We start from the raw sequence: 12,524 nt of genomic DNA, 5'->3' as shown, positions 1-12,524 counted from the left end.
GGTTCTGACTCATAAGGACCCTATATAGAGTTTCCAAGGAGTGGCTGGAGAGTTTGAACTTACAACCTTGCAGTTCAAGCGGAACTTTAGGCTGAGTGCTTATCCAACAGCGCCTTAATTCTGATACTAGAATCCAGCGTGAATTTATATAGATAAAATGCTACTTAAGAGAGCAAGCTACTTGAGGCCTGTAAGAGTAGATGAAATTTAACAGACAAAATTACACTTCTTCTAGGAATGAGGATTTGAAAGATTGTGGAATAGGAAAATAAAGCGTGTGTGTCACCAATGCAATGATGATATGCAGTCGATACTAGTTTGGTTGTTTTGATGCTCAACCTACAAGTTCACATTCTTGGATTGATTAGCTCTAGCTATCATCCCACAAACGTAAAAGCTGAGAAGGTGTACGTTATAGTCTAGAAGTATTTATCCTGGAAAAACTTGCTGTATGCATATATAAGTGGTAGGCGGGTTCTCAACCTGACATTGATTGAGCACCTATAGTATTCAGGCAGTGTGCTGGTGCATGCATGCTAGTCATCAAAATTAATAATATCTTCACTGCACTGCAGCTGAAGGCACCAAAGGTCACAGGCTGGATATTTATTAAATTTAATCTGCAGTTTCCAACACAGCATGAATATGAGATTGTGGAGAGCACAGGTATGACCCCCTGAAACAGAGACAAGTTTGGCCAGAGTTCAAAGATGGGTTGTATTCTATGAAAAATAATGGGAAAACCCCAAAGTCCATAGCTATCCAACAGGTTCTCTGTCTGCAGTCTTATTTCAGGGCAAATTGGGCTCCCAATCTATCTGATGAAAGGTTGCTCATGTAATCATCCAAGGTCAATACGAGCAGTTCACTCAAAGTCAAGGCTGTGTTACCCCTGAATTGAAAAGGAAAAGAATGACATCGCACCTCTAATGTCTTTGGGAAAAAATATAATAAGAATCAGCAAAACTTCTGCTTCCCAAGGCCCTAAAATAAAAATAAATAAATAAATGCTAAAGACCAGAGCAACATGACAGAACAACAAAGTAATTTAAATAGTGTGGGTTTTATACACAGGTTGATTAAAAACATCACCTTTTACTTGGAGTTTCAAGGCCTGCCCAGATGCTTTTTTTTTTTTTTTTTTCTCTCTCTCATTACTCGTAAATTATACTGTTTGCTGAATCTGTAATTCACAGAAACCCATCGTGGTGTCTGACTTGTAAATGCTAATGCCAAGCCACCAACCTTTTTCATTACATGCCATGATTATAGATGAAAAGATTTCATAAACATATTGGTTGTTTCATATTTGGCAGGAGGCTGTCTTGGAGTCCCTATAATCTGTCAACACTGTTAATGAGATATTGACCTTCTTGTAACCCAAGTAAAATAAAAAAGTTTCCCTTTGAATGTCAGCCAGCAAGTTCTCCTTCTAGAACTTCTGAAGACAATTGTCAAGCACCACATCCAGAATGGACTCAGGAGAAGGGCTACTTGTCCCATAACACATAAAATGTGGGCATTAGTGATGCTTGAAATCCTTTTTCTTCACACGGCAACGAAGACCAAAACAGTTCATTTCTCCAACGTTTCTACTCAGGACTCCCTAAGCACAGAGCAGGGTGAACGCATATACTCTGGGGCCTTGGAGACACGGCTACTGGGTTCTACCATAACTGTGAGATTTCCTATAAATCTTATATGCTACCCTTACATGTCTATTATTCATCTTGCATTTTATGCCACAATATGTCCAGTCCTGACTTAATATTTAGCAAGCTTTGGGTCAAGTGAAACTGATATCTCTAGAAACCCCACTTTTCCTGGCTGTTAAGTAGGCCATGATCTTCAGCCACAAAATCCCATGGGTCCACATATCTCATTTTGAAGATCCCAAGTTTTGGGGACTCTTCTAAGTGGCTCCAGTTTCACTAACTATCTAGAATTTGGAAATGAATAATCTAGAACATAGTTTTCATTTACAAAATATCAGAATACAGGCAGTTACCAGGTTACAAACATCCGACTTACATACAAACCAAACCTTGTAAAGTGTATTATATTTAAAAAAAGCAATGGTTCATGTTAACAAGATGGCATTACTTTGAGATGAACATCAAAATATTATTATTACCATGTTACTGTGTATAATAAGCCTGTATAGGATTTGCAAGGAACAGCTGGTGGGTTTGAACTACCAAATTTGTAGTTAGCAGTCCAGTGCTTATTCTATAGTGCCATACCAAGACTAGTCATTTTATGTTATGCAAAGTAAATATTCTTACTCCTATATTCTTTTTTTTAATGTTTTATGGTGAATTACATGATAGTTTATAGTTTTACATTCATCCTATCGTATATCATTTCATTGCCATGGTTACAATCCCCTACATGCATCATCAACCAACGAAAAGGTATATACCCTGCAAGCCTGCCCCCACATCCCCCCAGTCTCTGTCTCCATATCTGGCGTCATTGTTTCTCTGGATAGGGTCCACACTCCGCTCTTCTCCCTTGATGGTCCCAGGGACCTCTGCTCCTGGACTGCAACGTCAATCACTCTGCTCCTTTTGATACAAAACATCTACCTTTACATTTCCAACTTCCACAGTCAGTCCTGATAACAACTATTCACTATTGTACCACAAGATACCTATCCCCATCTCCTTTCATCAGCCCTACCCAGACAGATTGGATACCACTCAGTGGAGATTCTACCTTCCTCCGTGCCCTCTGACTCCTATATTCTTATATTCTGTAAAGCTGAACATGAGATTCAAGACACAAGAGATCTTCTTTTCAATGTGCTGAGGAGCTCATCACCACACTTAACCATCCTAAGATGACCCTAGAGCATACTTGCCCTGAGTGGAACAAATGAGTTTCACTTAACTACTTACCAAAGGTTGGCAGTTCCAAGTTATCCAGTGATATCGCAGAAGAAAAACTTGGGAATCTACTTCCTTAGGATCACAACCATTGACTATGCTATGGAATAGTTCAACTCTCACTGCTCATGGGGTCTCCAGGAGTCAGAATAACTTGATGGCAATGGATTTAGTTCTGGTTTTGATAGTGGGCAGATCTGTAAAAATGATGAAATAATATGGCAAAATGGTACTGTCATGTTGCCTTATGCTATATGACTCAATGTCATATGCTCCATGACCTTATATGATCTATATGATGCTAAACAATGGAGTTAATCCAGATCGGCCTAACTTAAATTCTGTGAGTTCGTGAAAAGTCGAGAGCTTTCTTCAGTTGGTGACAAAAAGAAGTCAGAGATTCAAAGCACAAGAAGGATGCGACACATGTGTGCTGACTGAACATGGCGAAGGCTATGTGAAAAGGCCCCTAGTAGAGCTTCTAGGAGCTGAAAGGGGCCCCGGCCAACAGCCAGCAAGAAAACAAGATCTCAGTCCTACCAACACAAGTAGCTGGATACTGCCAACAACCTGAATAAACCTGAAAACATGCTTTTCTCCAGAGCCTCTGTATGGGCAACACAACTGTGAGACCCTGAACACACAATCCAACCAGGTTTTGCTGGATTTCCAACCCACAGAACTATGAGCCAGCAAATGGCTATTGTTTTAAACTTTAACTGTGTGATCATTTGTTATGAAGCAATAGAAAACCAATATACCAGTCTTGGATTAAAATAATGATCTTTACACAAAGAGAACATAATCAAGGAAAATAATGTTTCCTAGAGATTTGCTTTTATCTAGGAATTAGATGACTGGTCATGAATTTATACTTCCTGAATAGACAACAATTGGTTAAAAAGCATCTATTGAGAAAGCAAATGGCCTTTGAGAGGGCTACAACTCACTGAGACTCCACTGTATTCCTTTGGGTCTTTAATGATTGATTTTTCAGAAGTAGATCACCAGGTCTTTCTTCCAAGGCACTTCTGGGTCAACTCAAACCTCTAATCTTTCAGTTAGCAGCCAAGCACAGAAAGCACCTATACCACTCAGGACTCCTTGAAAACACATCGTTGTTGTAAAGTGCCATCCAGTCGGTTCCAAACTATAGTGACCTTTTATAGGGTTTCCAAGGAGCAGCTGGTGAACTTGAACCACATACCTTGCCATTCAAATCGACTTTGAAGTCCAGCGCAATAGCCCACAGTGCTACACCAGGAGTCCATGTTGTTATGTGCCGTGGTAGCGACCCTGTACAGGGTTTCCAAGGCTGTAAATATTTACAGGAGCAGAAATCTTCATCTTTCTCCTGCAGAACAGCTGGTAGTTTCGAACTGCTGACCTTGAAGTTGGCAGCCGGACTCGTAACCACTACACTATCAGAGCTCTTTCTAGGAGTCCATAGTGGCTTTCAAATACAGATGCATATAAGTCCATGTCATTAACAATTACCACTCCGGTTCTTATACTTGAAAATGTCAAACTTTTGAGAAGATAATAAAATCTTCTGAATGGAGTAGTAAATACTTCTAAATCCAAAGAGGAGAAAAGAAAGATATTTAGAGAGTGTGTGTGTGTGTGTATATGTGTGTGTGCGTGTGAGCACCTGCGTGTGCTATTTTTTTGTATATAGATTTACATTAGAAAAACAGGTCATTAGGAGCATTCATCTGTCATGACTATGTGCAAAAATTACCTCTGAAAGATGCTTACTACTGAAAGAGAAAGCTAGATATGTAAAAGCAAGAAAAAGAAGATGCCAGATACAAATCTACAGTTCTAGCAGTTGGACAGTGAGTGACAGGGAACAGGGCCAACGTCTTCTGAAAAATGCCTGAAATGTCGCTATCAGGATAACAAATACAACTAACTGTAAAAATGTGCCTCTTAAGGAAATGGCGTTATGAAGTTACTCTCTCGGAAATGTGAAACATTATACATTCAGTCAATCAAAGGGGAATTTAAACCACTCAAGTTACCAGTTTCCAGACAGTGAGCAATGAAGGTCCTCTACCAGTAACAACAGAACTGCACCTAAGATCCAAATGCCTTCACAACAGCAATGCAAAGGTGCCCAGGTTTTCAGACTTGGAAATACCACGACTACAGCGAGACTGCTGACTCACAATGCAAACAATAACAGTTGTCCCAGTCTAAAAGTGGGAAGGAGGATATTTATCAGTGAAGCTGAAGAACCTTCCAGTATCTTCATTCTAATCTTCCCTGGTCTTTAATTCCATTTACTAGAGCTAAGGAGCTCTGGTAGCATAGTGGTTATGAATCAGGCTGCTAACCTCAAGGTCGGCAGTTCAAAACTACAAGCCGTTCTGCAGGAAAAAGATGAGGCTTTCTGTTCCCATAAAGATTTACAGACTTGGCAACCTGTGTGAGTCACTATGAGCCGAACCAACTACACGGCACTTAACAACAATCACAAAAGAACTACTGGACTCCTGGTGTGGTGTTGTAGGATTAGCACTGGACTGTGAACCACAAGATCGGCAGTTCAAACCCACCAGCTGCTCCTCGGAAACTCTATAGAGGTTTGCTATGAGTCAGAACTGACTCAACGGCACTTAACAACAACTAGACCTACTAAGACAGAGTAGGAAGAAAGGTCTGGCAATCTACTTCTGAAAATTTGTCAGTGAAAACCATCTATACAACAACAGGATATTGTCCTACATAGTGCTAGAAGGTGAGGATGAGGTCCCATTCCCCTGCCCTAGCTTGGAAGGCACTATTCAATAGTCACAATGGTCTCAAACACACCAATGACCATGAAGATAGCAGAAGACCAGGCAATATTTCATTCTGTTAGACACAAGGCTGGAAATCCTGGCGTGGCACTGAGGGATAATGCACTGGACTGCAGGATCAGTTTGAACCAACATCAGTGGTTCAAATCCACCAGCTGCTCCTCAGAAACCCTATACAGGGTCGCTATGGTTTCAAACCGACTCAACAGCACTTAACAACAACACACATAAGGCTGCTGTGAGTTGGAGTCAATTCAATGGCAAATAGCAACAATTACCCAATAATAAAATACCAGCAGATATAGTTAGATGATGTCTTTATACCACATATTACATTTATAACTGAATTTGGCCCAAGTAAAGAGTGAAAACTGGATTGTGGCACATTGAATGAACAAATATAATGAGTCAAACTTCATTAAATAGATTCTGATTTTCTGATTCATGTCCCGTTACCAGTAAGCCAGTTTATTGGCCTGTACCACATCTGCTATTGTGGCCTGAGAGAGAGCAGAGTAAATGCTATCTCAGCCAGAAGGTGGGCAGAGTGGAAAGGAATCCTTGGATGTCGTTTAGATGTGAAGCACTCATACCCGTCTCAATGGAAAGCTATTCATGACCAACAAGAAGAGAAAGGAAGCTCACCCAGTCAGTCTTGGGAGATCACGCATTTCATTTTCCCTGGCAGAGTGGGAGGCTCTGAAAGAAAGTTGGAGCCATCAAAAGAGAAATAAAGAAGTTCACTTTTCTTTCCATATGAAAAGAGTGTGAGTAAATTTAGAACTCTCACACAAAGGTGTCACGCTCATTTGAACAGCAGTGGAGACACAGGAACTTGAGAACCTGCCTCTTAGAGGTCAGTGCCTGGTTTATACTGTGAGCCCACATGTTACATGCATCTAGGGTATCCAAATGGTTCTAGTGTGCCATGGAATTTCCTGGTTTTAACGCTACAGCTCCCATTTCTTAGGAAATCCCTCTGCCCTACATGGATCCTTTGTAATACATCATTTACAACCATTCATTGCTAGTAAGTGTTGTGCTGTTTGGCTAGTTGCCAAGTTTGACAGAGTAGAACTGTAACCGTAAGGGAAACAGATCACCAGACCTTTACTTCCATGGTGTTGCTGGGTGGGTTTGAACTACTAACCTTCAGGTTAGTAGTTGAGCATAAACTATTAGCACTACATTGGGACTATGTAAATGTAGTGGTAAATGTAAAACAAAGAAAATTAAGTAGAGTCTAAAATCAAATCCATTCCCATCGAGTCATTTCCTACTAATAAGGACCCTATATAGCATTTCTGAGACTGTACATCTTTATGGAAGCAGAAAGCCTCATCTTTCTCCCTCAGGTAATTAAGTTAGGTACCATTTTAACAAGGAGCTCTGGTAGTGTAGTGGTTATGAATCAGGCCGCAAACCTCAAGGTCAGCAGTTTGAAACTACCAGCTGTTACACAGGAGAAAGATGAGGCGTTCTGCTCCCATAAAGATTTACAGCCTCAGAAATCCTGCACAGGGTTGCTATGAGTCGGACCCGACTCCACGGCACATAACCACCACCACCATTTTAAAAGACATTTGAACAGCAAGGTATTGCTAGCCTTACCAGCTAGGTAACATAAAAGCTTTATAACTATTAACTGACACTCATTAAAACTGCCTTTTAAAAATTGCTTTCTGGCAAATTTTTGACATGAGACCAGTTTATTGCATAAGGGGGAAAAGAACTCTTAAGCTTCTCCATATTATCTTAGACAAATAGTTAAGAAAACAGTCATGTGTTGCATTAAAATTATAGTAGGAAAACTATAACTATGTTCATTTGTGTTTGCTGTAGCCTCTGCAGAGAATTTGAAAGCTAGAGACAAATGGCGGGCACACTAAGCTATAGCTCATAAAGGCAGTGGATGTAAATGCATCTCTGTCATGAATGGATGGATCATCAGAACCACCTCTGCCGCTGTCCTATCTCCATGCAGGATGGAAGGGCTGATGGAGGGGAAGAGTGTGAATCCTAAATGTCCTACCTCTGCCTTAACCTCACTCCACAGAAGACTCCTATGTTCGCTGTTGTCAACTACTAATTTTAGCTTCTAGAATTAATCGATAATGTGTCTGCTCTCACCATCTAAAATCAGTACAAACTTTACCAATGACATCACTGTAAATTATGACTACTTTTAGGAGAATGTGTCCTGTTTGAATGAGTCACATTTACTGCAAGCACCAAGTAGAAGGGGTCAACACCTAATAGCAAAGGGTGACTTACTCACCAAGTTTATTTGAATTTTAAGGCCATTTGAATTTTAGCTTTCCTCTTTTCACCTTCCATCAGCACCCTGATGGAGGTGAAAATTAAAAGTAAACTGGTATCCAACTCTATAGACAGTAGAAAGTCTAAATCATCACCTTTCAGTACAAAGACTTAATGATTATATTTTAAAACACACATACACAAATGAGACATATGCTATCAGCTACAATCTAAACTCAGACACAGGGAGCAGGGTAATAGGCAGATGTTGTAGCTCTGAGTGTGTCAGACTTTCCAGTCCATGGGCTTGAAAGCTTGTCATCTTCCCTAAGTGAAAACATGATTTGATGCAAACACATCTTGTCAGCGTTAAGCAGAATATCATTATGGAATATGAAAGACCAGTGAGACAGGAGGAAAGAGAAAGTACAAGACTACCCCACTACCGCTGTTGCCTCATTGTCATAGAAGGAAGAGCTTCATAGAAACCTTCTTTTCAGCCTCTTGAGGATGTCAGAACTGTTTCTAAAACTCATATCATACTCAGCCAGTCTTTCCTGAACTACCACATGCCATCCTGCTTTTATTTTATTTTTATTGTTATTTTTAACATCTACTCGGCATAGGTGCTCATGCATCTATGCCAAGAAATTTAGAAGGCAGCTACATGGCCAACTGATTGGAAAAGATGCATATCTGTGCCCATTCCAAAGAAAGATGTCCAACCAGAATATGGAAATCATCTAACAATATCATTAATATCCTATGCAAATAAAATTTTTGCAATACATCAAGAAACTGCAAGAAATTCAAGCCAGATTCAGAAGACGATGTGGAACAAAGGATCTCATTGATGATGTCAGATGGATCTTGGTTCATCTTCAGGAATTCATGAGATTGCTAGATCAGGCAGAGAATACCACAGAGATATTTATTTATTTCATTGACTATGCAAAAGCATTAGACTGTGTGGATCCTAATGAACTATGGATAACATTACTGTGAGAAATATTGTCCATACCGACAAATGCTCAAGTAATCCAATCTATACTCGTTTTAGCGAGAGTTAGGTTTTCTTTATTCAATTTTGCAAATTCGCGCACCCAACCCAATAGACACGGGCAGACGTGCCACATGGCCGACTGCAAACAGCTTTATTCCCCTGTCTCGAAAAAGCCCCTTCTCCAATTCTAGTTCCCCATAAACAATACTATGTTGTTGTTGTTGTTAAGTGCTGTTGAGTTGGTTCTGACCCATAGTGACCCTGTACAGGGTTTCCAAGGCTGTAAATCTTTATGGGAGCAGAAAGCCTCATCTTTCTCCCGTGGAGCAGCTGGTAGTTTCGAACTGCCGACCTTGCAGTTCGCAGCCTGATTCATAACCACTACGCTAACAGAGCTCCTTATACAACACTGTATATAGCATGTCCCATTTTCCCTCCCACCAGAGAAGCCAAAATGGCTGCCTGTGGTTTTAACCACTGTATTCTTATTTAAAGTTCCTAGTCCTAGAACAGATTCTTTCCTCCCTTCCCCCAATTCATCCTGCTTACATATCCCTGAGTGTAAATCAACAATCTGTCTGCCTAGTTTAGAAATCTCATGAATTCCTGAAGATGGACCACAGCCAGGAGAGTTATTACTCACATTGCGAGGAATGGGTATTCCAGAACACTTAATTGTGCTCACAAGGAACAATCGACCTAAAAGTAGTCATTAGAACAAAACAGAAGGAGGGGATACTGAATGGTTTAAAATCAGGAAAGGCTGTGCCAGGCTTGTATCCTTTTACCATTCAATAAGTATGCTATACAAATAATCTGAGAAAATAGATTATATGAAGAAGACCACGCATCAGGATTGGAGGAAGACTCATTTGACACCAATGTGATATGTAGATGACACAACCTCACATGCTTCTAGCACGTGAATATCAGACTACAACCTGCAGTATGAATTGCACCTCTTTGTAAAGAAAACAAAACTCCTCACAACTGAACCAATAAATAACATTATGATAAACAGAGAAAAGATTGAAGTTGTCAAAGATTTCATTTGCTTCAATCCACTCTCAACACTATGGAAGCTGCAGTCAAGAAAGCAAACAGTGTGTTGCACCAGGCAAATCTGCTGTACAAAACCTCTTTACCGTGCTCAAGAGCAAAGATGTCAGTTTGAGGACTAAGGTGTGCCTGAACCAAACCATTGTATTTTCAGTCGCCTCACATGCATGTAAAAGTGGGACAAAATAGAAAGAAGACCAGAGAAGAATTGATGGTTTTGAATTATGCTGCTGATGAAGAATATTGAAAGTACCATGGAATACCAAGAGAACAAACAAATCTGTCTTGGAAGAAGCACAGCCAGAATGTTGTTTGGAAATCATGATGGTGAGATTTGCCTCTGGCACTTTGATCATGTTATCAGGAGGGATCGGTCTATGGAGAAAGACAGTATGCTTGGTAAAATGGAGGGTGAGTGAAAAAGAAGATTCTCACCAAGGTGGATAGTAACAGTTGTAAAGATGGCACAGACTAGGGATTGGTTCACTGTTGAGCACAGGGTCGCTGAGTCAGAATTGGCTCAATGGCACCTAACAACAAGAATTCCTCAATCCTTGACTGTCTTAGATTATCTAACTTTTCACACGTACAACAGTAAAAAATCTACCATCTGATTATTTTGCACATTAATGCTTTATGTAATGTTGGTGAGAGTAATTTTTGTCAACTTGGCTGGACCATGATTCTCAGTGATTTGGCAGCTATGGAATGATGCAATTTGGCAGTTATATAACCATGTAATCATCCTCCATTTTGTGATCTGATATGGTCATCATCCTTTAAGTTTTTATTGTGAATTGAGTGATAGGTCACATGGGAGAACATTACCTTTATATTCATCCTATTGTATTTCATTTCATTGCAATGATTACAATCCCCTCCATGCATCATCAAACATCCAAAGGATATACCCCACAAGTCTGCCCCCCACCCCAAGGCCATCAGCACACAGCCCCTCTCCCTCCCTGAGTCTAGAGTCCCCAAGCGCTCCATCTCTGGCATGACTGCTTCTCTGGGTAGGGTCCTGCACTCCGCTTTTTTCCCTTGATGATCTCAGGGTCTTCTGCTCCTGGACTGCAAAGTCAACCACTCCCTTTCTTTTGTTGCCCAACATCTACCTTTACATTTTCAACCCTCACAGTCAGTCCTGATAGCAATTATTCACTTTTTTTTTTTTAATGTTTTATTGTGAATTGTGTGATAGTCTACATGGGAGAACATCAGCTTTACATTCATTCCATCCTCCATCATTTCATTGGCATAGTTATCATCCTATCCATGCATCCTCACCCAACCAAGGGGTGTACCCTGTAAGCCTGCACCCACCCACCCACCACCACCACCACAGTCCTCAGCCCCTTTCCATCTCCTGATCCCAAGCTCCCAGCCCCACCATCTCTTGATGTTGTCTTCTCTGCCTCCATCCCAGGCCTCACTGCCTCTCTGAGTAGGATTCTGCTCTTCGCTTTTCTCCATTGATGGTCCCAGGGTCCTCTGCTCCTAGACTAATAAGTTAATCACTCCCCTCTTTGCTACAAAATGTCCATCTTTAGATTTCCAACCCTCACAATCAGTGCTGATAACAGTTATTCACCATTGCATCACAAGAGTCCCATCGATACTTCGTTTCGTCAGCCCTTCCTGGAGAGGCTGGACACTATTCACTGGAGACTCTACCTTCCTCCACACCCTCTAGATCTAGGTTCTCTCTTGAAAGCTTGTAAGCCAGTCACTTCTTGCCTTTGTATCCCTCCCCCCATTTTGGGTAGCCAATGTCCAAGTTGCCCATCCCTGTCTGCCCTTTGTGTGGAGGGGGTGGGTATAATTCTTGCAGCAGGGACTTGTTTCCTCTTTTGAGCTACTGCATTTATAGGTGTAGGTTATTTTTATCGAATTGTATCAGATGACGCTTTTTTCCCTCTTCTTTCTTCTTCGGGTTGAGCTTTGTTTATCCAGTCATTGAAGTCTGGTCAAATGGGCATCATCTGCAAGTGTGGGTGTTCTTACGTCTGTCCAGCCTCTTTTTATCAGCTGCCCCCCCCCCCCACTCTCCACTCTAGACCTCTGTGGCTGTGTCACTGACCCTGAGCCCATGAGTCCCCAGATGTTGCCTCGCTACTGGCCGACAAGGTCTCCACCCGGGTTCATAGTAGTTTGCTGAACGATGTAGGGCTTAGCTCGCCACTTCATTGATGTTCTTCCGTCACTTTCCCTTCTGGGTGACGTGCGTGGTTGTCAGTCAAAGTGTATATTTCCCTTGCATCTTAGTATTGGAAGAGAATTTGCACTGAGAGGATCTGATCACTTGCCTTGATGTCTCCTGGGCAAGCCACCTGTAAGTTCTTGTGCAAACAGTTGGACTGCCCTTATTGTTTTGTATTTTTCCTGTAGGTCCTTCTTTCAAGAGGTATCTTCTGGTTTTCTAGCTGCTTCCGGCTGGTCTGCTTATCCTTTCAAGTGGAGAAATTTCCCGTCTCTGAAGGTCTGGTTGTGGTTCGGGCTTCCACCTAT

This window comes from Chrysochloris asiatica, unplaced genomic scaffold (assembly GCF_000296735.1).
Source record: "Chrysochloris asiatica unplaced genomic scaffold, ChrAsi1.0 scaffold00127, whole genome shotgun sequence".
NCBI lineage: Eukaryota > Metazoa > Chordata > Mammalia > Afrosoricida > Chrysochloridae > Chrysochloris > Chrysochloris asiatica.
The sequence above is the reverse complement of the archived record's forward strand: the minus strand, read 5'-3'. Positions refer to the sequence as shown.